At 35.1% G+C, this 26,111-nt stretch overlaps 2 long non-coding RNA genes across 2 annotated transcripts in view; one reads left to right on the forward strand and one right to left on the reverse strand.

The window, feature by feature from the left end:
• The window catches only part of LOC136038746 (uncharacterized), a 72,795-nt gene that overhangs the window by 2,831 nt on the left and 43,853 nt on the right, over positions 1-26,111 (forward strand). The window lies entirely within an intron of this gene.
• Positions 2,912-25,398, reverse strand: LOC136038745 (uncharacterized). The gene is made up of 4 exons (XR_010620287.1): positions 25,333-25,398; positions 15,846-15,964; positions 12,435-12,553; positions 2,912-3,336 (listed from the first exon to the last, which is right to left on the reverse strand). It is a non-coding gene; the product is annotated as an uncharacterized LOC136038745 (long non-coding RNA).

The following is a 26,111-nucleotide window of genomic DNA, read 5'->3' on the forward strand; positions in this document are numbered from 1 at the left end:
ATTTCTTTTGACGATTATTTCTTTGTCATTATTAGAGAAGCGTATTCATTTTTTAGGTTTCTAAAATCCCCCTCCAACGAGACTAAAAATGCGTAAAGTGGGTTTCCTTAGATGTAACATTACCAATAGAGTGAAGGGTATTAGTCCATGAGCCCCGCGGGCAGCGGGCCGAGGTCTGTATTCTGTATTTATTTAAAAGATTGATAAAACTAAAAAAACTCAAACGAGGCTTATTGAATAAATATAGAATACAGACCTCGCCCCGCTACCCACGGGTCTCATAGACTAGTATGCTTCGCTCTATAGGAAATGTTTACTGTAAGAAGGCCCAATTTATACATTTTTAGTTTGCCCCATGGAGGAGGAGGGTCAACCAGAAATGGATGCGCTTCCAGAATTGACATTTCTAAGTGCTCTAGACTGGAACGAAACTAAACATTTACCAAGAATACTCTTCCATTCAATTTAAATTCCAGCCCCAGGAGTCTTCTTTGCCTAATTGGGAAAGAGGTTGGTATAGGTTACTTCTGCCGACTGGGTTAGGGAGCGGTTTAAATTTGAAAAAAAACTACTTTCGTTGAAAAGATTAAGAAAAGGAACATATTCTTCATCTCCCAACATTTTCATTAATTTACGCCTTGGCAGGGGAAGGGGCTCAAGTCTAATGGATCAGAATCTTAGAGGTCACAGTTAGATGTGGCTTCGCCTACTAGTCATAAACTATCTGTAAATTTTCCCCTGCATCCTCTCACTCCCCACCCCTAATTGTTTTACAGAAGTAACTTTTTCATTTACCAAATTCACCTTTATTTTTTATCCTCGCCTTTCAGAAATATTGGCTAAGGGCTCCGAGAAGCAAAAAATCTGATATGGATTCAAAGAATATGCCGACACTCGTCTATTTTCTAGCTAAAACGCTCCCTCGGCACCCTGAATGCCTTGTATTCTATGAGGCACTAGCCTACATGATCATAGCTATCAACCCCCATTGGACAGTCCCCCGCCTTAAAAGAGTAGGCTATTCTTACTAAAGGGACGTACAATGTTTTTTTTGGATTGAATAATCATAAACACATCGCAATATAACACATCGCTAGGATGTGTATATTTCGTTACCTATTGTGTAACACATAAGAAAATCCATGCACATTATTTTCTTTTCAATCTCTGACCCGTGGGTAATGGGGCGAGGTCTGTAATTCTATATTTATTCAATAAGCCAATTCAATATTTTATTCAATATAAATTTACATTCAGTACAATATATAAATTTACATACAGTGGAATTGAATTCCACTGTCTTGGAAAATTTTCCCTACTGTTCCAAGTAGTGTTTGTTTGCACTTACCATGCATGCACTTATTCCCCACCCCTGCGTTAATCATTGGCTATCAAGCAATAAACGATGTCGTATGGGTCACGTGACATTGAAACCCTATGATTCAACCGTAGAATTTTATTGTTTTGCCTGTAGGATTTTGATTCTGACCTCTAAGCAGAGTTTCAAAAATAACTAAAATTTCGACATTCTTAAGAATCCATTTTTCATATTCTATACTCGAGTTAAATTTTTTCAATAATTGTATAAGTTTTCAGATGTGGTATGACTTAGCTGACAACACTGATTTGCATCTTTAAGTAAGAGTTTTAGGGTCTATTCCGAAAATTGGAATAGGTTTAATATTCGATCCCACTCATATAGCAAGCTTATGAAAAATACTATTGCACTTATGCTATAAATAATTAACGCTTAATGCTATAACCTCTTTTGTTCTAGAGTTACTTTCGATTTACGATCAACTCAAAATCTATTATAACAAAATTTTCACGAGTTTTACCGACCAAAAGCGTTAAGTACAGGTCTCCCCCACAGTCAAAAGTATAACGTCTTTTCAACAATCGACGGTTTAAAAGGCGTTTTCTATATTTTTTTGCTAATCTTCAACATTTTGGAAAATGTCATAAAATATATGCCGTATTTCCACGACCTTACTGCAAAGTTCTTTTGAAAAATGAAAATTCTTCTTCAATAATTTTATTTGGTTCTTAAAAGTGTCCTCTAGGCTTTTCATACAAGCCTAGATACTCATGAAAACGCCCAAAGGTTTTTTGGGGTTAGTATGCTCATCCATAGACCAGAAGCTATCGTCAACGCAAAAGTACTGTATACATTGTTATTTCATTTAAAAATTCAATGCATGAAAACGATACATTTTCGCCAAAGAAAAGACACAATTTTAGAGATCAGAGTGGGCATATGTCGAATCCACTAAGTTAACAATCTTAAACCAAACAGACTATGTTGAAAGTAGAAATCCAGCACAAAAAGAAACGGAAAAGGCCATTAATATGAGTAGTGCAACCCTAATTTAACTCCCCAAAACAATTAGTGGCATTGGCTCTTCAATGAATACGCAATATATTTTCAATTGAAATTATTCTTTATCCGATGGTCAATATATTTGACAGAATGAATTATTTTAGTCATTTTATAATTATTATAACTTCGCCATTAGTGAGCATATAGATACAGTAAACCCTAGCATTGGGGCTTTTGGACAAGCAAGATCCCCTTTCCTACTTTTATCAGGTTCACTCTATATATAAAAAAGTCCTAGCTACATTTTTTAAGTTATAGCATTAATCCGCAAAAATAAAATGGCGGGCCCAGAAATAGGTCTGTCGAAACTGTTTTTGAAACATAACCACAAAATCACTTTTCCTCCATGGCATCCCCTTCTTAAAAGGGGATGCTTAAAGTTGAAAGTATACAATAGTTGTTCGTGTATAATAAATGCTCTTCATTAATTATTTTGATAAACAGTTATGTATTTATTTTAATTTTCCCTATCTTGTACTCCGTCCCTATGAACTATCCCTAAATCTAAGAACAACAAGCAGTTTGCAAGAATACAAAGAAACAATATTTTATTGATTAAATTTATATATAAATCTAAAATAAAAAAATGTTCTTGTATGTTGAGTCAGGAAGAGGTTCTTTGGCAGGAGCAGAGGCCACATAATTGCACAGCTTCAATGAGCAGTAAATTCGTTAGGTGAAGGATGAGCAAAAAAGAAAATTGATTAAAATTTTTTTAAGGGTTCTATTTTTTTTAGTAAAATATAAAAAGGGGAGCAAAAAAAATATACGCGAATTTTACTCAGATTCTATTTAACTTGAGGTTTAGAACCCTTGTTTTTTTTATTTAAACTTTAAAATTATAAGATACCAGTTCTGCTGCACTGTCTTTTTATGTAAAAATAAGCGTCTATACACAAAAAGACGAATGCAACAGAAAACAGGTTACGAAATTTACTGCCCAGCTACTTCATTATCTAGAAAAGAAAAGGAAAGTCAATCATTTGCAGACAATAGACAATATGTTTTTCCGAACTAAAAAATTTATAAAAGGATAAATTTTGAAGACTGGCTAAATACATTACAAGAGCGATAACCTCAAGATGGTTGCGATGTCTGGTCAAGACCTTTTTTCTTCATATGTAATTATGCTTGCTATTAACAAATCCTTTTAGACTTTCCTGGAACATTTTGTGATATAGGAAAATCACAGATACAAATGTGTTCCTTAAATCTAAATTAGTCAATACAAGAGAAATGCTAAATGTGAAAATGAGCACTACCTAAGGAGGGGCGGGGGTAGCATAGATAAGTTTTTGGCGGAAAAGAAATTTTCTGGGCAAAAACTTTCATGAGTAGATAAGGTATGATTTAAAAAATTTACATTTTCTAAGAGCCCCACGAAGATAAAACCATCAAAAAATTGATGAGAGAGAGAGAGAGAGAGAGAGAGAGAGAGAGAGAGAGAGAGAGAGAGAGAGAGAGAGAGAGAGAGAGAGAGAGAGAGAGAGAGAGAGAGAAAGAGAGAGAGAGACCTCTTAGCTCTAGCTCTTGGCACAAGAGCTAAGAGCTCATATGTCACTTGTGACGAGGCGAGAAGAGCTAAGAGCCAAGAGATCATATGGTATGAGCTCTAACAAAATTCTATGAATCCATAGATTGATTTAAAAAGGAAAATAAGAGGCTTAATGCCGGTCAAGATTTAAAATAAGAGCTCTGAGTACCTTCTAAATATTAAAATTCATTAAGATCCGATCACCCACTCGTAAGTTATAAATACCTAATTTTTGCCCCCCAGATGGTCGAATCTGGGAAAACGACTTTATCAAGTCAAATTGTGCAGCTCCCTGACACGCCTACCAATTTTCATAGCCCTAGCACATCCAGAAGCACCGAACTCGCCAAATCACTGAACCCCTCCCCCCAACTCCCCCAAAGAGAGCGAATCCAGTACGATTCTGTCAATCACGTATCAAGGACATTTGTTTATTCTATCCACCAAGCTTCATCCCGATTCCTCCACTCCAAGTGTTTTTCCAAGATTTCCCCCTCCAACTCCCCCCAATGTCAAAAGATCTGGTTGGGATTTGAAATAAGAGCTCTGAGACATGATTTCGTTCTAAAAATCGAATTTCATTAAGATCCGATCATCTATTCGTAAGATAAAAATACCCCAATTTTCACGTTTTCCAAGAATTCCGTTTCCCCCTCCAACTCCCCCCAATGTCACAGGATCTGGTAGGAATTTGAATTTCGTTTCTACTTCCAATCTACTTACTTTTGGGGGTTGCCTACTTCTTTCTGTACAATGCCAAGTGGAAACACTAGCTTCAAAAAGAAGGGTCTGGGAAGTAAAATTTCTGTCAGTAGAACTACACCAAAAAAGGAACTGCAACTACTGGATAGGATTAGGGATCCAGGATTAAAAGTGAACTTCCTACTGGTATCAGCAGTAGAATGGATGTATAGCCCTTCGTTCCATTCATTTTCCCCTTTAAACATTCTCAGAAACTTCCAACTTCAAGCCCAAATCTATTTTTGAAATACACCTTTCGGACAATCAGCAGGATAAACATCATTATTCTGCAGGAGAATTTTTCCATGCACAGATTATCACCAGAATAAATTTTCCATGGGGAAATTTTCCGTAGGAAAGACTTTTCGTTGAGGGAGAGGGGACGACCAATGAAAAATTTCTTTTAGGGTGTGGGGTTTTTGGCATAGCTTGAAAGAACGATCAGAAATAAAATATATAACTTATTTTTTCAACTGAAAGTGTCCTAAGGATATTTATTCAAAGCGAATCGTCCGCAAGAAAGGAGGAATTGGCAGGGAGGATAGAGCCGTCTAGGGGTTAATCTCCCTAGGATGGTAAAGATTTTACTCGGGAGGGACCTTCTATGGAGGAATTTTATGCGGGGGAGGAGAAAATATTTCCATACAGAGTTGAATATTTCCCGGGACATAAGCTTACTCTACGTTAATCCGATTTTAGTCTATAAGGTTTAGTCCGTTAAAAAGCAATATTTGCGGTTAATAAAGTTCAGCTTTTTTTAAACCAATATTTCCACTTAATATATTTTACTAGAAAATAAGACGATATCCGTTTTTGACTCAAAGCTCTCTTATGTTTATTCTTTTATTTGAGTGATATGATAAACATCATTCAAAATTACAAGTTTTATAAGCAGACATTATAATATTTGTTATGTCTAAATTATAGACGTGTTGGAAACGAATCTTGTCAAGCAAGTATTTTCGATTTAATCAGTAGAAACAGAGCGCATGCTCTAATTTCCAAGAAAACTATCTGAGGACTGAAAAGAAAAGTTAGTTTACAGGGAGAGGATTATTATTTTATTTTCCATTTCAGATGTATTTAAGCACCAGAATTGAACGATGTGCTTCAGAATGCTGTTAAGGTCATAAATTTTAGTAAGAGCCATGCCCTTAACAGTCGCTTATTTTCAAATCTCATTAAGGATACGGATTCCAACTACACATCTTTGTTATTACATGCAGAAGTAAGATGGTTGTCAAGAGGTCAAAGTTTAAAAAGATTATTGTTATTAAAGGACGAGATCAAAATATTTTTAATTGAACGAAAATGTGAATTTGCTGGTTTTTTATTTTAAATGACTTGTGGCTATCCAAGCTGTGTTATTTGTCAGATATTTTTGCGAAGTTATACGATCTTAACTTGTCTCTTCAAGGAAAAAATTGCGATATATGTACTTCAAACGATAAAATTGAAAGTTTTATTAAAAAGATCAGCATTTGGAAAAGTAGGGTCGAAAAAAATTCGTTCGAAATGTTTTCCAGTGTCGATAATTTTGTAATTCAGAAAATTCATCGTAAAACTTTTATTGCAAAAACTATTGTAGATCACTTAAAAGCGCTAGAAATACAGTGCCGGACATATCTTATATTAAATATTGATTTACAAAAAATAGTTTGGACTCAAAAGTTGTTTTGGATTGACTTAAGTGAGATTGATCATCTGCCACTTAAAGCTCAAGAGGAATTTGCTGAGCTTTCGCGTGACTCAAACTTAAAACTACAATTTATAAAAAAAACCCTTGATTGAATTCTGGATTGGCACTAGATCTGAATTTCCCAAAATCGCCGATATGGTGTTAACTGTACTTCTGCCATTCAACACCACATATTCATGTGAAGTTACTTTCTCAGCTTTAAAACACATTAAATCCCAATATCGTTCAACGATATTCAGTCTCTGACCTGTTAAGACATACTAAGACCTTTCAATTAAGTAAGGCATAAACCTGTGTTGCAAGACTAAATGATGAAATCAAAACAGTTTTGTCCTGAATGCAGATTACGGGTTACTTCAAACGCAGTCAAATGTGTTAATTGCAGTTCTTGGTTCCATGCAGGGACTGAAAAGTGTGCTAGGATAGAAATCACTAGTTGGAATAACTCCTGGATGTGCCTGGATTGCTCTACTAAGTCTAAGGTAAATTGTACTTCTTCTCCAGTGCTTTCTATCTCCTCATCCGGAACTTCTCGGACACCCTGTACCCCTGTTGAAAGAAGAAGGATTCTTAGCATTCTAAGTGATCTCAGCAGCCCTAAACATTTTCCAGACACTCCGCTCAGCCAGTTTCCTCTATTAACTGAAGAACCAACCGTTTCTAACAAGGCTGGCACTAGTTTGTGTGATCCTACAATTTCCCTTGTCCCTCCCCAACGCCGAGGCTGTTCTGAAGGGAAAACAAATGCATCTTGTCAAACAATTGACTGTAGCATTGGTAAATCAGTTCAAACGGACACTGTCCCTACACCCCCCATCTCACAACCAGATATTACCAAAATCTTGGTTATACAAGAAAAGCTAACGGATGCATTAACTTTCATCTCCAATTTTTTGACAATTCACCAAAGCGATCTAGCAAATCAACCTGCATATAATTCCATTTTGAATGAGGTTAATAACACTTTCATCTCTGACCATAAAAAAAAGTGCAATGTCCATAAACCAAATGAATATTGATGAAGGACTTAGAGGATTAAATCCAGTGATACCTGTCACAACAAGTGACACAAATCCGGAAATTTTCATTGACCTCAATCCACCCTTGATACAGGCTAATTATAATGGTAGCCTTGATTACCACATTACAGATGCTCAAAAACGTGTGATTAACAAGGTGAATAGCCTGCATAATAAGACTGTCTCTTCTGATAATAAACTAAAATGTGCTAATATAATCTTGGCAGGTTCTTGCCAATTAGGAGACAATTGTGTATTTGAACACGTTTTTTCTTCAACCAAGCTCCAGCCAAAAAGTGTTTTCGAAAATAGAATTAAGGCAAATTACACTAAAAAAATGAGCTCAATGATTTTCAGCCAAGTGCATCAACAAAGTTCCAGCAAAAGAGTACCAACAAAAAAAAATGTGATATGCAAACATTTTAATCATAATCGTTGTAAATTTAGTAAGCAGTGCAAATTTTTACATATATGTCGTAATTTTATTTCAGGTAGTTGTGGTTCCGTTAAGTGCAGTTTTGACCATGTGAAGCTTTGTCCAGTTTTAGCTTGTAATAACAAATATTGTAGTTTTGCCCATGCACCAAAAGTAAATGATGTTAATTCTCCTCCCTGGGGCCCTGTTCCAGTGTCCCTGTCCAAAGATAAAAATTGTAAGAGCCACTCATCTCCCTTCCGCCGTCCTTTTTTAGTGCACCGCACTCAAGCAAAAATTTCTCATCAAAGTTCATCAGGCACAGCTCAAAAATTGACAAACCCTTCCCGATCTCGAACTCTCCTCCCTTATCCTTTGCTACCTCCTCCCCCTCCCCGCACACAGAAGTCCTATTTCCTCCCCCCTCACAGTATGCTGCCCTGTACCCTCCCTACTCTGCCACAAACCAACAATTTCTTGACGGACATGAATCACTACTCCCAACCAGGCCCCCTTTCCCAGCACTTTACGAAACCCCACCCCCAGTCCATTCGTTTTATCCCTCGTGCCTACCCTGTCAACGTGACTCAGGTCTGAGACTTTTTAATTGTCTTACAATGAATCCTAATTGTTCTCCTCGTGCTTCATCCATATCATTGCCCGTCCCCCCACCCCCAAATCCCCAAGATAAATCCTTTTCTTACTCTAATAATTCATCTTTCGATGTTGACCCTAATAGTCATCCCATAAAAGTCAAATGTGCTCCCTTGGTCCCCTGTTCTGACTACATTAATCTGGCCCCCGATAAGAATCCCACCACGCCCCCTGTACCCATTTGTAATTTAAATAAAGTTAAGTGTAAAAATGGTACCTTTGTAGGTCGTTTTAAATTTCCCACACTTTTGTTAAGCAACGCTGAAAGTCTTAATTTTGACAAACTTAATGAATTAGACTCCTTTTCTAAAATATATAGATCAGACATAATCGCTATTACTGAAGTACACGCTCAAAATACACACATGTTAAAAATGAATAATTTCACCCAGTTTATTAAACTCAGACCCGAAACCCACCCTCTGGGTAAGAAAGGGGGTGGAATTCTTTTCTTTGTCCGTAATGATTTTTATCCTTCAGAAATATTAGTTCCTTGTCTTACTCCCTTTGATGAAATTTTGTGGGTTTGTGTTCGACCTAAAGTCTTACCACGTCCTTTCAACTTGATTGTCCTGTGTTGTTTTTACTACTCTCCTGGGCAGAGAGCGACTGAAAAAATTAATTTTATTGAAAAATTGCATGGTAGTGCCGACTATGTACTATCTAAATACCCAAATGCTGGAATTTTCCTCTTAGGTGATGCAAATGAATTAAAACTTGAGTCTACATGTAATACTTTTAGTCTAAAACAAATTGTAAAAGTCCCTACTACCAAAGGCAATTCTACTCTTGATTTAATATGCACCAATATGTCAAATTTCTACAGACCCGTCACCATTCTTCCCCCTCTCGGAGGTAGTTACCACTTTAGCCTACTCCTATCTCCACTAGCTACAATTAAACATTCCTTTACTATTACTGAAACCGTCTTTAGACCTCTAATTGACTCAGGACTCTACAATTTTGGCTCTTGGATCACTAGTGAAAATTGGTCCCCTGTGTACCAAACAAATGATGTCGACTTCAAGGCTTTGTCCCTCCAAAGTTTATTGAGGAATAATTATGAAGCCCATTTTCCGGTGAAAAAAATTAAAATATGCTCTACCGATAAACCTTACATTACTGCGACTTTTAAAAAACTAATAAGGAAAAAAATCAATTTGTTCAAGCAAGGACATATCTCACAGGCTAATGATCTAAGAAAGTTCCTGAAGAGAAAATTGAGAAAGGCAGCTTCTGGGTATTACAATAGTAAGGTTAAGGATTTGTATTCTAACAAACCCAAACAATGGTACAGGAAAATCAAAGAGATTTGCGGAAAAAACCCTGTTGAAGTTAATTTTCATCTCCCTGAGCCGCCTTCCAAGATAGCCAACGATTTGAACCTGCATCTTGCGTCCATAGTTCAAAGTCTCCCCCCTTTCACTGGCTCAGGTCAAACTATTCCTCCCTCCACCTCTTTCCCCCAAATTTCTCCCTCTGATATTATAAATAAAATCCAAAAGCTCAAAAAATCAAGTACTTGCCCATTAGACATCCCAATTGACTTGATTAAAGCCTTTTCAGACACAATTGCTGGACCTTTATCTGATATTTTTAACCAAATTACAAAATCTGGTAAATTCCCAAGTTGCTGGAAACTTGGTTTTATAACACCCATCCCAAAGAAATCTTCCAGTCTGACTATAACCAACATGCGTCCTATTACACTCACTCCAGTTTTTTCTAAGCTTTACGAAGGGTTCCTTAGTGACTGGCTTAAAATTAAAATTATACCACGCATTGACATCCGACAGTTTGGTAATTTAAGAAAAACCTCCACCACCCATTACCTTGTACACTTGATTCACACGATCCTAAGTGAACTAGAGAAACCAAATGTTTGGCTAAACCTGGTTTTAGTCGATTTCCAAAAAGCGTTTGACTTAGTTGACCACACTATCCTAATTCGTTTACTACATGATAACTTTGAAATTGACCCACTCTAGTAAATATTGTTATATCGTTCCTTTCAGACAGATCACAAGTTGTAAAATACAAAAATACCTTCTCTAACCCCCTCCCTAGGTACTGTGGAATACCTCAAGGAACCTTATTGGGACCACTATTATTTCTTGTCATGATTAACGAAATTGGCAAGGAGTTCCCCCAACGATGGAAATATGTTGATGACTTGTCGATCCTTGAAGTATGTCATAGGAATATTAAAAGTGACCCCGTTGAAATCCTAACCCAATGTTCGGATGAATCCAAGAATCTAAATATGACAGTAAATCCCACTAAATCACAGATGACAATAAACTTCTTGAAATCTACTCCTGCTTTTTGCGATCCGATCCCAAGCGAAATGCCAGTGAAACATGTTAAGCTTCTTGGTGTCACAATTTCTAATGATCTTAAGTGGGAAACACATGTATCCAACATTGTTAAACAAGCAAATGTTTCACTATCCATTTTTAAGCTACTAAACAAATTTAATTGTCCTAAGATACATTCCCTCCGTGTTTACTTATCCTTTATCAGACCGTTATTGGAATATGCATGTCCGGTCTGGCATTCGCAACTTTCAAATGAACTTAGTGACAAAATCGAGTCGGTCCAAAAGCGTTCGCTCAGGATCATTTACAAAGAAGGCAAAATTCCATACTCCTTCCTCCTTAAAGCTGCGCGCATTACCACCTTAAAAGAAAGGAGGGAAAAAATTTGCCTGCTTTTCGCTAAATCGGTCATTTCCAATCCCCGCACTGAGGACTTACTCCCTGATTTTCACAATCCCATTAGACTCCGACTCCCCCGGTCAGCCTCCTTAGCAATCCCAACTTACTCTCCGATTCATGCTGTTACAGAAAGATTTCGCAAAAGTTTTATACCATTTATTCTGAAACACCTTAATAATAATTCGTGATCATGTAATTGCCAAATTCTCCTTTTTACTGCAATGTTTTTGTAATTTAATTGTTAAGTTTATCTTTGATGATTTATTCTTTGATGAATTTGCTTTATCTTTGATGATTTTGCTTTTTTAATTCCTTTTAATTTTAAGTGTTTGACTCAATGTACTATTTTGATTTTTTTCTTAGCTTTTAGTGACATATAAAGCGAATTCGGCTCTTTAGAGCTTGTGATAGTTCTTTTGCAAATAAATCTTATCTTATCTGCTATGCAATAAAAAACAGACACATCCATCTCATTGGATGCGGAGATACTCTGATCTCCTCCAAATTTATAATGGTGTACCCCAGGGAACCCTCTTAAGCCAAAGTTGATTTCTTACCATAATTAACAGTCTTGGTGTCGTTTTCCCGGATAGATCGAATTTCGATGACGTTTTAACTGTCTTAGAAACATCTTTCAAAAATCTAAAAAGTAACCCAATAGACATCTTGGATTCAATATCAGATGAAGTTGATGCTAGTGATATGAGAGTCAACCCTTTAAAGTCAACAGCTTTAACAATTAGTTTCCTAAGAACTCCCCCTTCTTTCTCCTGTCCTATCCCGCCTTAAATGTCTGTTAATACTATGACATTACTGGGTATTACCATCTCAAGTGACGTAAAATGGGATTGCCACGTTAACGATTTCTTAAAAGTACAGATACTGCATTTTCTTTCCTCAAACTCCTTAACAAATTTAAATGTCCTAAATCACATCGTTTGAGGATTTTTCTACAACCCTCGAATACGCTTGTCCTGTTTGGCATCCTGGCATCTCCAATGAATTGTTCAAAAAAGGTGCCTAAGAATTATCTTCAATGAGGGTAAAGTGCCTTACATTTCCCTTCTTCGAACAGCAAATCTAGCCACCCTTAAGAGAAGGAGAGCACAAATTTCCTTGAGTTTTGCCCCACGATGCCGTGCATAACCCTCGCACTACTTCTGTTGTCCCTAGTGATCATTATCCCCCTCCAACTCGCCCCAATCGTTTTGATACAAGAAAAATCCCCCTTCTTGTCCAAATAAGAGTTTTCACTGAAAGATATAGAACAATTACCTCAGGACAGCAGCCCTTCTTATACACCACCTCATCACAGCTGCCCTTCTTCTGGACCGATTCGATGAGATTTGGTCGTGCCGGGAGCTGGTTTTTCATTGAAATTCCAGGTGCTGGTTCTAAAAGTAAAGCAATAGCAATAACAAAATAACTAATGCCAAATAAACAAATCATAAACACATTTACCCAACATATATTTCATGATATTATTTATAAACTTTTCAGCCCTACTTCCCAAAAAAGTTAGAATTTTTACCAAAACTAAATTAGGTTGTGCAAACAAACAAGCCAACGAATATTTTGTTTATTATTACCCCAAAATTATGGTAGATAAATAGATAATGACCATATCATTGTATATTAATTTGTCTACCATAGCTAGAAATTACAGGTTTTCCCATTAATTGTTTTTTTTTATCCAACTCTAAAGAAAAAAAAAATAGTCTGGTCTGCTCATTCAGAAAGTCTCAAAGAAGCCATAGTAATTTATTCATCAAAGAATCTGCTCGTGTCTGCTGTAAATATGCATTTTACTGTTATAGGAAAACATTATTGGCTTTCAAAGAGGTTTCTTTGTTATTTTACATCAGCACCAACCAGATTCACACAAACAAACTGGTCAGATGAAAGCGTTATCTATACCCCCCCCCTCTATAATTACTCTTGAATTATATTGGCACCCTTGGTTCTAGCCCCCCCCCCCCCAAGATTTTTCTCTAGATCTGCCCCTGTTGTCAATGGCGACTATGTTTGACCATTGGCAGTTGCCATTGGGGTCAAAGCATTTTGATATCATTAGATTCCTTATTTTGTCCTCCATTTCAACTTAAAAGTTATTTCTAATGAGTAATTTTATTTTTTGAATGTTAAATTTTAAAAAGTCAACACTTCTAACAAAATTACTGAAAACATAGTCTACTGCTTTTAACAGAAAGTGTTAAAAACCACTACTTTCACAGAAAGTATTCAAAATAACTATTTTGATAAAAAATTGTTAAAATAGGACTACTTTGATGAAAAAGTAAAAAATAGCACTACTTGGGTAGGGTAAAAAATCAGTATCTGATTGAACGAAATTATGTAAAACTAAAACCCTCACATCTTGATACCAAAGAGGTATTGAGAAGAATTGTATATATCAATTAGTAGCTAAGAATCTAAGCTATGCATCAATATAGTTATTGCCAAAATTATTCAAGATTAAGCACTTGAAATCATTAGTTCATTGACTTACATCTAAGAACCTCTTCAGAAATACCAATTATCCTATTTTGATGTATACATCTTTTCAGTGTTTCAGGTTTTTTCACATATTAACAGAAAGCTGGTTGTTTACTGATTCTAAAAATATAACTTGTATTGTTTGATATTTATTTTAAAATTCACAAATATTAAATACAATTTTTTCTTTTCAATTGTTTGTCAAAACTGAGATGGTATTTTGAATTCATGACAACAAATTACTCCCACTAGGGTGAATCAAGTGGGTGGCTGGCTATGTCCACCTTACAGACAGTAAAATTGTATACATCTGTCCTGTAAACTGTAAATAGTACAAGTCCCTGAAGATGAAATTTGAATTGAATTAACTAGCCAGGCTATAATAAAAAGAATGTAAAAATCCATATATGATAAAATATGTTTATCAACAATCACAGGAGGAACAGCTATCTTTTTGATTTTCAGTAAAAATAGTTCTTAAAAATGCATTCTTCAATGGAAAGAATACATTTCATTTGGAGGGAAAATAGGGGTACCCAATCTAAAAAATAGAAAATGCAAATTATTCTACTGAATTTTCTTAAGAAAAAAAAAAAAAAAAAAAACGGTAATCTAGCTATCCAAAAGATTTATACAAATTGAACCCTTCCCCATTTTGGTAATATTTTAGTAAAGTGAAAAATGAGCCATATACTACCATAAACCTAAAAGTTGCCCCAGCTCATTAGCAAATTAAACCTCTACTTTTTATGGGTAATTTAGGCTTGGGGAATTTGCCAGAATTCCTATACAAAACTCTTTTTGTATGTCTTTGCTAACTAAATTTAATATGTGCAAATGTTCCAGGGGAAGTTTTTGACAGGGTTGGGATTGTCTTGAGGTTTTTTAATGGGGGGGGGGGCAGTTTTCTATAGTGGAATTCTCTGCTGGAGCAACTTTCCACTGGAGTTAAAGGGATTCCTAGGAATCTATCTGAATCCAGGGTAGATTTCGAGCATGATTTGAAAAGCCCTCATAAATTAGTCGTTTTCAAATAAAAATATGCTTAAGATAATTTTTCAGACAACATTTCCTGGAAGATTTCAGCAATGATGGAATTGTCTGGGAAGAATTTTGGAACTTAAATCTTAAGAATTTTCTGTGAGTGAGGAGAATTGTTCATGAAGAGGAGCTGGATTTCTGGCACCAGTTGAAAAACGATATTAAATTAGATAAAAAAAAGAAGTGTTTTTTCAGCTAAAACGAAGTGCAAAATAAAAACAAACAAACAGTAAATATTTTATGTATGAGAGGGTTTTTTTCCTCCTCAATACCTTGGTCTTTACATTAAAGTTGAGCTTTCCAATTCCTTAAGAACAACTTCTGCAACTCAACAGTAATTTAATTAGAATAAGAAGTTTTTTTTAAGTTCTGAAGTACATTAGCATCAAGAGTAAGGTATTGAGGAGGGGGCAACCCCCAAAATATGTGATAATTTGTGTTGCATTTATTGGAGGTTGCTTTGGACCTAGGTTGCAGCTGTTGCTACAAATATGATTAGGCTAATTTTTCTGCAATATGTCAGGTTAATAATAACTTTGCATTGAATTAGTAATGCATTGGCCCAACTACCTATAGCGACCCTGCTTGGAGGAAATCTTTTAACTTGAGTGATTTTGCCCACCAACAATATTTTAAATCTAGCATCCATTAGCACCATAAGCAACCAAATTTATAATAATACCCAGAACCCATAGCTCCCAACTTGAAAGGTAAATATAGACATACCTAAATTATCAATTCATAAGACTAAATATTAAGCTAGTTTACCTCTAATACAATGAATTTTATCCATTTCTTCATTAAATAGAAGTTTCAAATTTTTATAAAGAGTTATAATGGGGTAAATGTTATTTGACACTTGAATAAGACAGAAGCAAAAGGTTTAGAAAATGTTTTGAGATCTTGGACAATGGAATTTGGCGCTTTTATTGTAAATTATAAGATAAATTAAATATGAAATTTAAAAAAGGATAGCACTAATTTCCTTGAGTTTTGCCCACGATGCCGTGCATAACCCTCGCACTACTTCTGTTGTCCCAAGTGATCATTAACCTGCCCCCCCCCCAAACTCGCCCCAAACGTTTTGATACAAGAAAAATCCCCTTCTTGGCCAAATAAGTTTTCACTGAAAGATATAGAATTACTTACCCTCTCATAACATGTACGATCCTGATATGAGGCGTTTTCAGGCGGTGTCCTCTTGAGGGACTCTAGCAGATCTGGTTGTGGCTGGGGCTCATTTGTAATAGTTGGTGGTGATGCTGGTTCTAAAAGCAAGGCAATAGCAATAACAAAATAACTAATGCAAAATAAGCAAATCATAAACAAATTTACCCACCATATATTTCATAATATTATTTATAAACTTTTCAGCCCTACTTCCCCAAAAAATTAGAATTTTTACCAAAAATAAATGAGGCATATTCACTCTTAAAAACCACGATTTTCAAGATTTTCCGTTTATTTGTTTCAAACCATTAAGTTTTTTAGACAGTACAACGTTTTTGTCAGTATGCTACGTTTAACTGTGCAAACAAACAAGCCAACGAACTAGTTAAATTTTGTCCGCAAAACTCATACATTAACAATATTTTTATTCCCAAAAGACAATTACACGTTAAACGAAAAGCTATATCTTGTTAAACTGTTAGTTATGCATAGTTTGAACTTATTTTGACTATTTTTTCACTTACGCTTCTCATTCTTTTCTTCTTTTTATTAGGCACCAGTTACTACCAAATATTATAACTTTGAAAAAATAAAAATCATTATAAATAAATTTAATGATTGCGGAATTACTTTCTTAGTGGATTGGACCATAATGGTATTGAATGGCATCAATGGCTTTTTTCAGCTTCTCATTAGCTTCTTGAAGAAGTATTTCTGCTACTTGTCTCTTCTTCTTTTCAACTGACTTCTTCTCAATGAAATCCTTTCCAGGTGTTCAATGGTCTTCTTCTCAGATAACATCCTCTTTTTTTCACTTCTTCTTCTTTCCTTTGGAGTCCTCTTTCGTCGGTACAGTCAGCTTCCAAATACAGTTTATAGATCTGGCATATATTTCGCCCCAAATTCAACAGCTCTCTGGTAATATTTTGCAGTTGTGTTTTGTTTTAAAAACCCCTTCTGAGTTTTATGTTGTTTTTTCTTCTTTTTTTTATTTGTTTAGTTATCCCACCGCCATATCATGGTTTGGCATTTGGAGGAGATGAGTAACCCAACTTTACTCTATTTTGACTGAAATCCAATCAACAGTGTTAGCTTTAGAATGCACTGTGTGTTCATGCTAGTGGTTTATTACTTTTTCCAAACCCATAACAACTAACATTAATAACAAGATGGATGTGTTTCCTTGTTATTGATAAAAACTACCCTGATTACACAATACGCTTAGGTCAGGCATAAAGAAGTGGCAAACAAATATTCTAGCAATATTAGTTAAATGCCAGGGCAATGTGCCAAATATTCGTCCGCAAATACACATAACATATTAACTTTAGGTTTGAGCGACCCCACCCCCAAAACCTCAAAATTGTGAACCTATTTTAATTTTGTATTATCATCACAAGCTTTCCCAAATTTTCCTTAAGACAAAGGAAAACCCATCCCCGTTCAGATACTGTTCAATACTTGAACTTACTTCAACTGAAAAAACAAATATCAAGCTAGACATCCATATTTACATCCATTTGTAACCTTAAAAAGCATGTTAACAATAAAAACGTAAAGGAAAAAGCTGACAAAAAGAGAAAAAAGGAGCAAATCAATCTAGAATAAGAACCAACAAAAATTGAAGTAATTTGAACTGATTTGCCCAATTTTCATAAAGGGGGACCAACCCAGAAAAAAAAATCCAAAAAAATAACCCCATAAAATCCAGCACAACAGCAAAAGGAGCTCTTGGCTATAATCTGGGCTATACGCCCAGAAAGGAGCTCTTTCAAACGGAAAACAAAAGCTCTAGTGCCTTTTTTCAGTAACCAAAAAGATTATAGGGCATCTAGTCCCCTCTCAAGCCCATTTTCTCCATAAGGTTATTCAAGAGCAAGGTATTGAGGAGCAGGTGGCCCTTCATATACAAGTAAAGAAATTGAAATATCTCATTCTAAATCTGGGGTATGTATGATAAATTCTGTGGCGTTTTACAAACGAAAAGAAAATAAGCATGAATAAAAAAATTTCCAACACCAGAAACACATGTTAAAAGTGTTCTGAGACGTGTTACGGATAACCCTATCTTTTGCGCAAAAAATTTAAAAGATGTGAACTTATTAGTCGCTAATCAGGCTCCGTTGAAGTTGGCATCATTACAAGTCTTGATTTCTGCTTGTCTTAATAAGTCATAAACCAAAAAGATTTTGACATTTTTCTAAATGTAAAATCCCCACAAATCTTCATCAATACACAAATGAAACCAAAAATAAACAGAGAATACAACAAACTAAACCCTAAAAATAATCAGGTGCTAAGATAAGTTGGGCTGATGACCCCCAGGTCATCAGCCAGAACATAATTTGCACTTCGAGTGACTCAGCCAAATAGTAACCAAAATTTGAAAAAAACGCATTTTGGTTGGGGACTGTACAGTAATTTATGAGGTAATCAAAAGAAAAGAAAGCATAGTAGGACCAAACCATGGAAAAATATATATATATATTGGCCCATTGTTGGGTGCCTGCCAGTAGGTTTTGACTCTTTCAGAGGAGATACAAATTCTAATTTGTGACTGAATGGCTCCTTTTGAGTTTTCTACAAATATTTTTTGGTACTTACACGTTATAGCAACCATACTAAAGAAGTGAAGTTAGGGTAATTATATTGAAATATACTAAAATATAATGAAAATAAAATACTTTAGTAACAAAATTATGGAAAGTAGGCCACCCAGAGCATATTATATTATATAGCTAACCAGCTCCATATATTAAACATTTAATTAAAATATGCCTGCATTAAAGTTTTCTTGCTCAGAATAAACCAATTACCTCTGATTGCAGACAGAGAAACTGGTTTTAATCAGGTCAAGAACTAGTGTGGTTGCTATAACACCGAAGTACCTATTTTTTCTGTATGATTTAGTTTGTGTAAAATAAAGAAATAGAATTCTTCATGGTAATGAATGATATGTAAATACCAAACAAGTTTGCCACAAAAATAAACATTCATGAGATAATAAGTTTTCCAAGAAAAAAGCCAGAAAAATGTTTTAAATTTTATACTTTAAGTGTATTTTAGTTTTAATTGTACTGATATTTTGATATTATTGGACAATCCAAGACCTGTTATCACCTTTGAAAGGTAGGAATAAGAAAAAGAAGAAAGAAATGAAAGTTATAAAGCAAATTCATAGAGTAACATCCTTTTTAAACACAACACTGATTGTGCAATTGTGAAGGATAATAAAACAACATAGGTAATTCAGATCTGTTTCTCCTTTCTCTTCTGAATTTGAGGAAGTTGCTAAAAAACCCAATTCAATGCAGGCTTTTATTGAAATTCAATATGGAGAGGGAATAAATTCAGAAAGTAGGAGAACCCATATTGTTCTCAGTTCAGATCTGGCTTTATGGAATTTAATGAACAGCTGCAATATTACATATACCCCAAAGGTGTGATAAAAAATAACAATTTAAACTTTTCTCAGTCTATAAACAATATTCAGACAAAGTTAGTTTTCTGTTCAACAGGTTATTTCTCAAAAAGCTTCAAAATGGCAAAACAAGGGGTGCTGATATAACGGGTGCATTTTATGCCTGGTTAAATGACTGGAAAAATGCTAATCACTGAGTCTTAAAGCATGAGAATAGCTTACATTATAAAGTTAACTTGGAAAAATTAAAACTTAGGGGTTGCAAGAAAAGCTGTACTGATGTTCAACTAAGTAAGGAACTGGAACAAGAGGTCCACTATTGGAACAAGGTGCTCAAGAGAGTAGTAGCAGCAGTTAAATATTTAAGTATTCAAGGACTAGCATTACATGGAACTCATGAACACTTCACATGTAAGTGAGACAAAGTCAAAACTTGATTTTAAAAGAGTAACTGAGGCTAAATACTATGGTATAGTATTAGATTCCTTGCTAAAAATTTCATATGTGGACCAAATAATATTCATAATCAGATTTGTAGCCAATTATGGAGTATTGATTGAAAGGTTTGTTTGTTTTGTGCCAAATGTTGGACAGAAAGCAGAAAAAATTGTCAATAGTCCTTGGAATATTTGAGGAAAATGTTTCTAATTGGAGATGCCAATCATATGACAATGCCTTGAGTATGTCTGGCATTCAGGCTCATATCAAGGGAGTTAGCCCCCTGGCAAAGAATGTACCATCTTCAGCATATTCTCTAAATTTTAAAGGGTATTGTCAGCAGATTCATGCGCAGAGGGTATTTCATTTTTTGGATTACAACAGAAATTTTTTTATTTCTCCAGTGCCTCAAAACAGACACTGGCAGTTTTAGAAGAAAAGTGTACATTACAATTACAAAATCTTTCAAAGACTTGATAGTCTGCTCATCAAGATGCCTGTCAAGTTGTTACAGAGAAGCCATTTTGGGAAGCTTAAATGAAATCACTAATAGCACTCCAGATTATTATGTAGTATAACTGAGAGACCCTTGTCTCTCAAATTATGCTAGTGCAAATTGAAAGAAAAATAGGATTTCCTTGAGACTACTTACATGGCCATTTTACAGGGTAACATACTGGAAAGGTTTATTAGGGCAAACATAAAACTACGGTCTGGAACCAGAGAATTAGGGCAGAGTATTATTGTGTAGCATAAATCTCTTATGTAGTTTTCATCAAGAAGCAAGACACAAATTTTGGATTAATTAATGCATACAAATAGAGTATAAATTAGTGTAGGTTATTCCAAACATTAAGGTATTCTAATGCTAAGAGGAGATAAAGAAGAGAAATCTGAGTGACATGCTGTTTGGTCTCTGAGCCCAACTGAGACCATTGTTTTTGCAATCTGTTACCTGTTCTATTAGTAATCAGATGATATCACCATTTTCCCTAGATAACAGAAGTACTCAATAGCATAGGCTACTTAACCCGAAATTATGTAGTAAAAACATGTTATGCTTACAAAAATGGTTAAACAGGATAAATGTAACTTTCAGCCATAATCAAAGTAGCTACATTAAATAAAGGATGAGTTAATGTTTGATCAAATTGAAAAAATGCTTGCTTAAGCATGCAAAACAAGCAGCCAAAAGTTAAGTCAAATGAAGGAAGTTTTTCAGCCCAAAAAATAATGACAAAAATAACTGAAGTTATCTGTGAATAAGATACCTGGATCAAGTCCAAATACTTTGCTGTTTAAATGCAACAACTTCCTTGAGGAGTACCACTCCTAAACTGGGAAAGAGTTGACCACAAGACCCCTTGTCTTGCATGTCTCCAACAGGGTCAAAGCCCCTTTGCAGAGGTTGCTGTCTATAGGTCTGGATCTAATCCAAATACATGAAGTTTCAAAGATCTACACATTTCCTAAATTTAGAACAAGAGCTAAGAGGTCATATGGAACTTAAGACATGGTTGAAAGAGCCAAGAGCTCATGTGGCATGAGCTCTAACAAAATTATAAGAATCAATAGATAGATTTAAAAGGAAAATCAGAGTCTGGTTGAGATTTAAAACAAGAAATCTAAGACATGAGGTCCTTCTAAATATCAAAATTCATTAAGATCCAATCACCCATTTGCAAGTTAAACACATTTTTCTAATTTTTCCTTTCCCTTCAGCCCCCTAGATGGTCGAATTGGGGAAAACGACTGTTATAAAGTCAATTTGTGCAGGTCCTACCAGTAGACATACCTACCAGTTTCGTCATCCTAGCACTTCAAGAAGCAACAAGCTTGCCAAAGCATTAGACCCCCCCCCCTAAATCCCCCCAAGAGAGCATACCCAGTCTGGTTACATCAATCATGTATCTATGATATGGGCTCATTCTTCCCTCCAAGTTTCTTCCCAATCTCTCCACTCTGAGCATTTTAAAATAAATAAGTTAAAAATACCTCATTTTCTCAATTATTCCTCTCCCTCCAGCCCCCAGATAGTGAAATTGAGGAAACAACTGATATCAAGTCAATTTGTGCAGGTCCTTGACACATCTACCAATTTTGATCATCCTACCACATCCAGAACTACCAAACTTGTCAAAGCACTAGAAATCCCCAGATATCCAATTCTGACATAAAGTTCATTAAGTTTAAAGTTACCCATCAGAAGATACAAGCATGAGAAAATGTGCCCAATTTTCAAAAAAGGAGACCCCACCCCCCAAAAAAAGTGATGTAAACAAAATTAACACCATCAAATTCAGCATGACAGCATAATCATCCTAGCATGTCTAGAAGCACCAAACTTGCCAAAGTACAGGAAATCCCCCCCAACTCCCATAAAGCTAGAGGATTCAGTCCAGTTATGTCAACCATGTATCTAGAACTTGTGCTTATTCTTCCCAGTAAGTTTCATCCCAATCTCCTCACTCTAAGCATTTTCCAAGATTTCTATCCCTCCAGCCCCTATGTCCCCAGATCCAATTCAAATTGAAAATGGAGCATCTGAGACATAACATCTTTCTATATGTCAAGTTTCATTAAGATCTAATCACCCATTCATGAGATAAAAATACCTTAATTTTCACAATTTCCCATCCCTCCAGTCCCCCCACCAGAGTGTTGAATCAGGGAAACAACTGATATTGCATCATTTTGTGCAGGTCCCTGTAAAGCCTGCCAATTTTCATTGCCCTATCATGTTCAGAAGCACCATGGCTTGCCAAAGCACTGAAATCCACCCCCCCCCCCAACTCCCCCAAAGAGAGCAGACCCAGTCTGGTTATTTCAATCATGTATCTAGGACTTGTGCTTATTCATCCCACCAAGTTTCATCCTGATCTCTCCACTCTAGGCATTTTCCAAGATTTCTGGTTTCCCTCTCCAACTCCCCCCAATATCACCAGATCTAGTCAGGACTTATATGAGCTCTGAGGTTGAAAATAAGATCCTTCTAAATATCAAATTTCATTAAGAGCCATTCACCCCTTTGTAAGTTAAAAATACCTCAATTTTTCTATTTTTTCTGAATTAACCATCCCTCCACTCCCCCCAGATAGATGAATTGGGGAAGAGACTATTTCTAATTTAATCTGGTCTGGTTTCTGATACACCTACCAACTTTCATTGCCCTAGCTTATCTGGAAATGCCAAAACTAGCAAAACCAGGATCAAAAGACCAACAGAAATTGCAATCACTATTTGTCACTTGGTAAATACCAAGTGCCATAAAAAAGAACAATTGATGTGGCCTGAAATTTTGCTCTGTAAAATTCTAGTTTAGCTACTTTTTGCTATCTTGGAAAAACCTAGGGTAATAAAATGTAACTTTAAGGGATGGGTCTACAGACTAAAGCATGTACCAGAAAGGTATTTTGATGTACCTACCATCACTCCTCCCTCTAGAGGGCTCTGACCTTTAAAATCTTTGTCATATAAAAGGGAAACCTTACAAAATAGATCTTTTGCTTCAATGAAGTACAACAAAGGTTAACTGTTTTCAGCTTCACAACTTTGCTCAATAACAATTTACAAGTTTTAAAGATCCACACAAACATATCCTAAATTTAGAAATAACTCACAGATATGGCTTAAAAATCAACTCAAACAACAGGAATTGCATTTTCAGAACTAAAACCAGCAAAAAAGAAAAATTTAACTAAAAATTAAGGTAAAATGTTGTTTTTCCAAAGTTTCAATAGAAATCAGAAGAGGGTGAACATGGAAGCTTGGCAATACCTTCCCAGAGTATATTATTTTTTACCAGGATTTGCAAGCCTACTGAAAGTTTCATTCTTCTAATCTAATCCCTTTCCAAGATAGCAACAAGTAGCTACTCTAGAACCATTTTGCTCAAATAACAGGAATTACAACATCAAAACTAAAAGCACAGACCAAGAAATTAAAACTTTAATTTGTGCTATGATGTACTTTTATCCTTGTTCTAATCTAGGTAGGCTATAGAACTGACAAATAGGCTATATTATTTTTTTGTAGTGTTTTGTTCTGAGCACGTTCAGCACTTTGATCTAACCTATAAATAAGTTAGAAAAAAGACAGGTAAATTAATAGCAAACCTTATAACTGGCTTTTATATAAAGTGAATATATCACTTGATGCTTTTTTTATGCTCTTTACAAATACACTAATAACTTCCACCACAAATTCAGACTTAAATACAGGTAAAATTCTAGTTAATTGACTTTTTTGCTATCTCAGAAAGGGTTTAGGTTAGGAAAATGAAACTTTCAGAGATGAACCTGCAGACTAAATTATGTCCCAGGAAGATAATTTGAAGTACCTACCTCTACTCCTCCCTCTAGAAGTCCCTGACCTTTGATGACCTTTGAAAATATGTGTTATAAAATTGAAATCTTGCAAAATAGATCTTCTGTTTAATTGAAGTACAACAAAATTGTTTTCAGCTTCATAACTTTGCTCAATTCCATTTTAAAAGGTTTTGAAGATATGCAAATACATTTCCTAAATTATAAAAAAAACAACATTGATATGGCTCAAAATTCTACTCAAATAACAGGCCTTGCATTTTTAGAACTTAAGGCAGAGAAAAAGCAACCAGTAACTGAAAATTAAGGTAATATGTTATTTTGTCAAAATTTCAATAGGTATAGACCTGTCATGTAGGCAAATTTTAGGGCCCTCTAGAGGGAGGAGTAGAGGTGGGTACTTTAAAATACCTTCCCTAGACACACTTTAGGCTGTAGACTATCCCTGAAAGTTTCATTCTCCTAACCTAAACCCTTTCCAAGATAGCAATAAGTCAATGAACTAGAATTTTACCTAAGTACATTTTAACCTAACCTAAACTTATTATAAATAATTTTAGCACTGAGAAAATGTAGTATTATTTTGTTGAAAACAGCACAGAGTAAACATAGTATTATTTTGTTGGAAATGACAGATTACTTGTACTTTAATTCAAAATTCATCATTTTTACTAGTTTAAAAAGTGCTTAAATCTGAATATGTGGAAGAAGCAATTATCATATTTGCAAAGAACATAAGAAAAGGCATCAAGTGGTATGCTTACTTTTCTGGTAAGTCAGTTATATGAACTGTCATATTTTTTTTCATTATTAAGAGCTAAAAAAGTGCTTAAATCTGTATTTGCAGTGGATAGAACCCCTTTCAAAGATAGCAAAACTATAATTTTACCATTTTGCTCAAATAATAGAAATTGCATTATCAAAGCTAAAAGCATAGAACAAGAATTTAAAACTTAAAATTAAGCTATAATTTACAGTCGTCCTCATTATGGTCTAGATAGGCTAAACACCAGTCACATAAGCTATAAAATCTATTTGTAGTATTTTGTTCTGAGCATGCAGTGTTTCGAGTTGAGCACACAAAAGTCTGAAATAGCAGAGTTTAAATTCACAGGGAGAAAAGCTGCAGCAGATATATAGTTTGCAAATTATACTTTTATCTTTAAAATTATGTCTTTTAAGTATCTTTTTATTCTAGTATGTTTCCTACTGTAAAACCACTATTATAGACCTTCGACTATTTTGAATCCTTCGTAACACTAAATATAAATTAAATACTTACAAGAAAAAAAGATTGAAGAGGATAATTCTAAGAGCGTGTTCCAGCTGCGACAAAAAGTAACTAAAAGTTACTAAAAGTAACTTTTTCCGTTCCAGCTGATGCTATTTAGCAGCTGGAACGACAGAAAAGTTACTTCAAAGTAACTTTTTCAGTAACTTTTACTAAAGATAGTTAACGAGCATCTTTAGTTAAGTAACTTAACATCATTATCATCACCAGAATAATATATAAAACTTTTATAGTGACTAACACAAAAGTTTGAAGACCATGAGCCTTTATGCAGGGAAGAGAATGGAACTGCAATTGTTCAAAGAACCAGTGATGGTAATCACTCTTATTTTGACCTTAAAATGATTTTTACAAAATAATTCATTGGTAAAGTTAAAGCATTAATGTGATATGGGCATATCTAGAGAAGCTTGGTTGAATAGTTTGTTGGGGTGAAGTCTTCAGGTCTTGCTTTAGGAAGCTTCTAATTAAATTCTTGTAATCCTTGGGCAGTTGCTAGCCTATCCAAAGTCAGTGGTAAATTGTTTTGTAGAGGTGGCATAGCCTAGAGTGAGTAATAGGTCTACTAATCTAAACTAATCTACATCTACGGCCATTTGAGATAATATTTGATGAAAATGAAGAAGAGTTTGTATGAGGTAGCCGAAAATTAAGCCGAATGCTATAGAAGCAGGCTGAAGGCAGAACACAAATTGCTATCCTAAGAATTGGAAAAGAAGAACCTGAAGCTAACATCTATATGCGAAAGGATCTAGAAATGTCAATCAAAA

Source organism: Artemia franciscana, chromosome 18, assembly GCF_032884065.1.
Source record: "Artemia franciscana chromosome 18, ASM3288406v1, whole genome shotgun sequence".
Lineage (NCBI taxonomy): Eukaryota > Metazoa > Arthropoda > Branchiopoda > Anostraca > Artemiidae > Artemia > Artemia franciscana.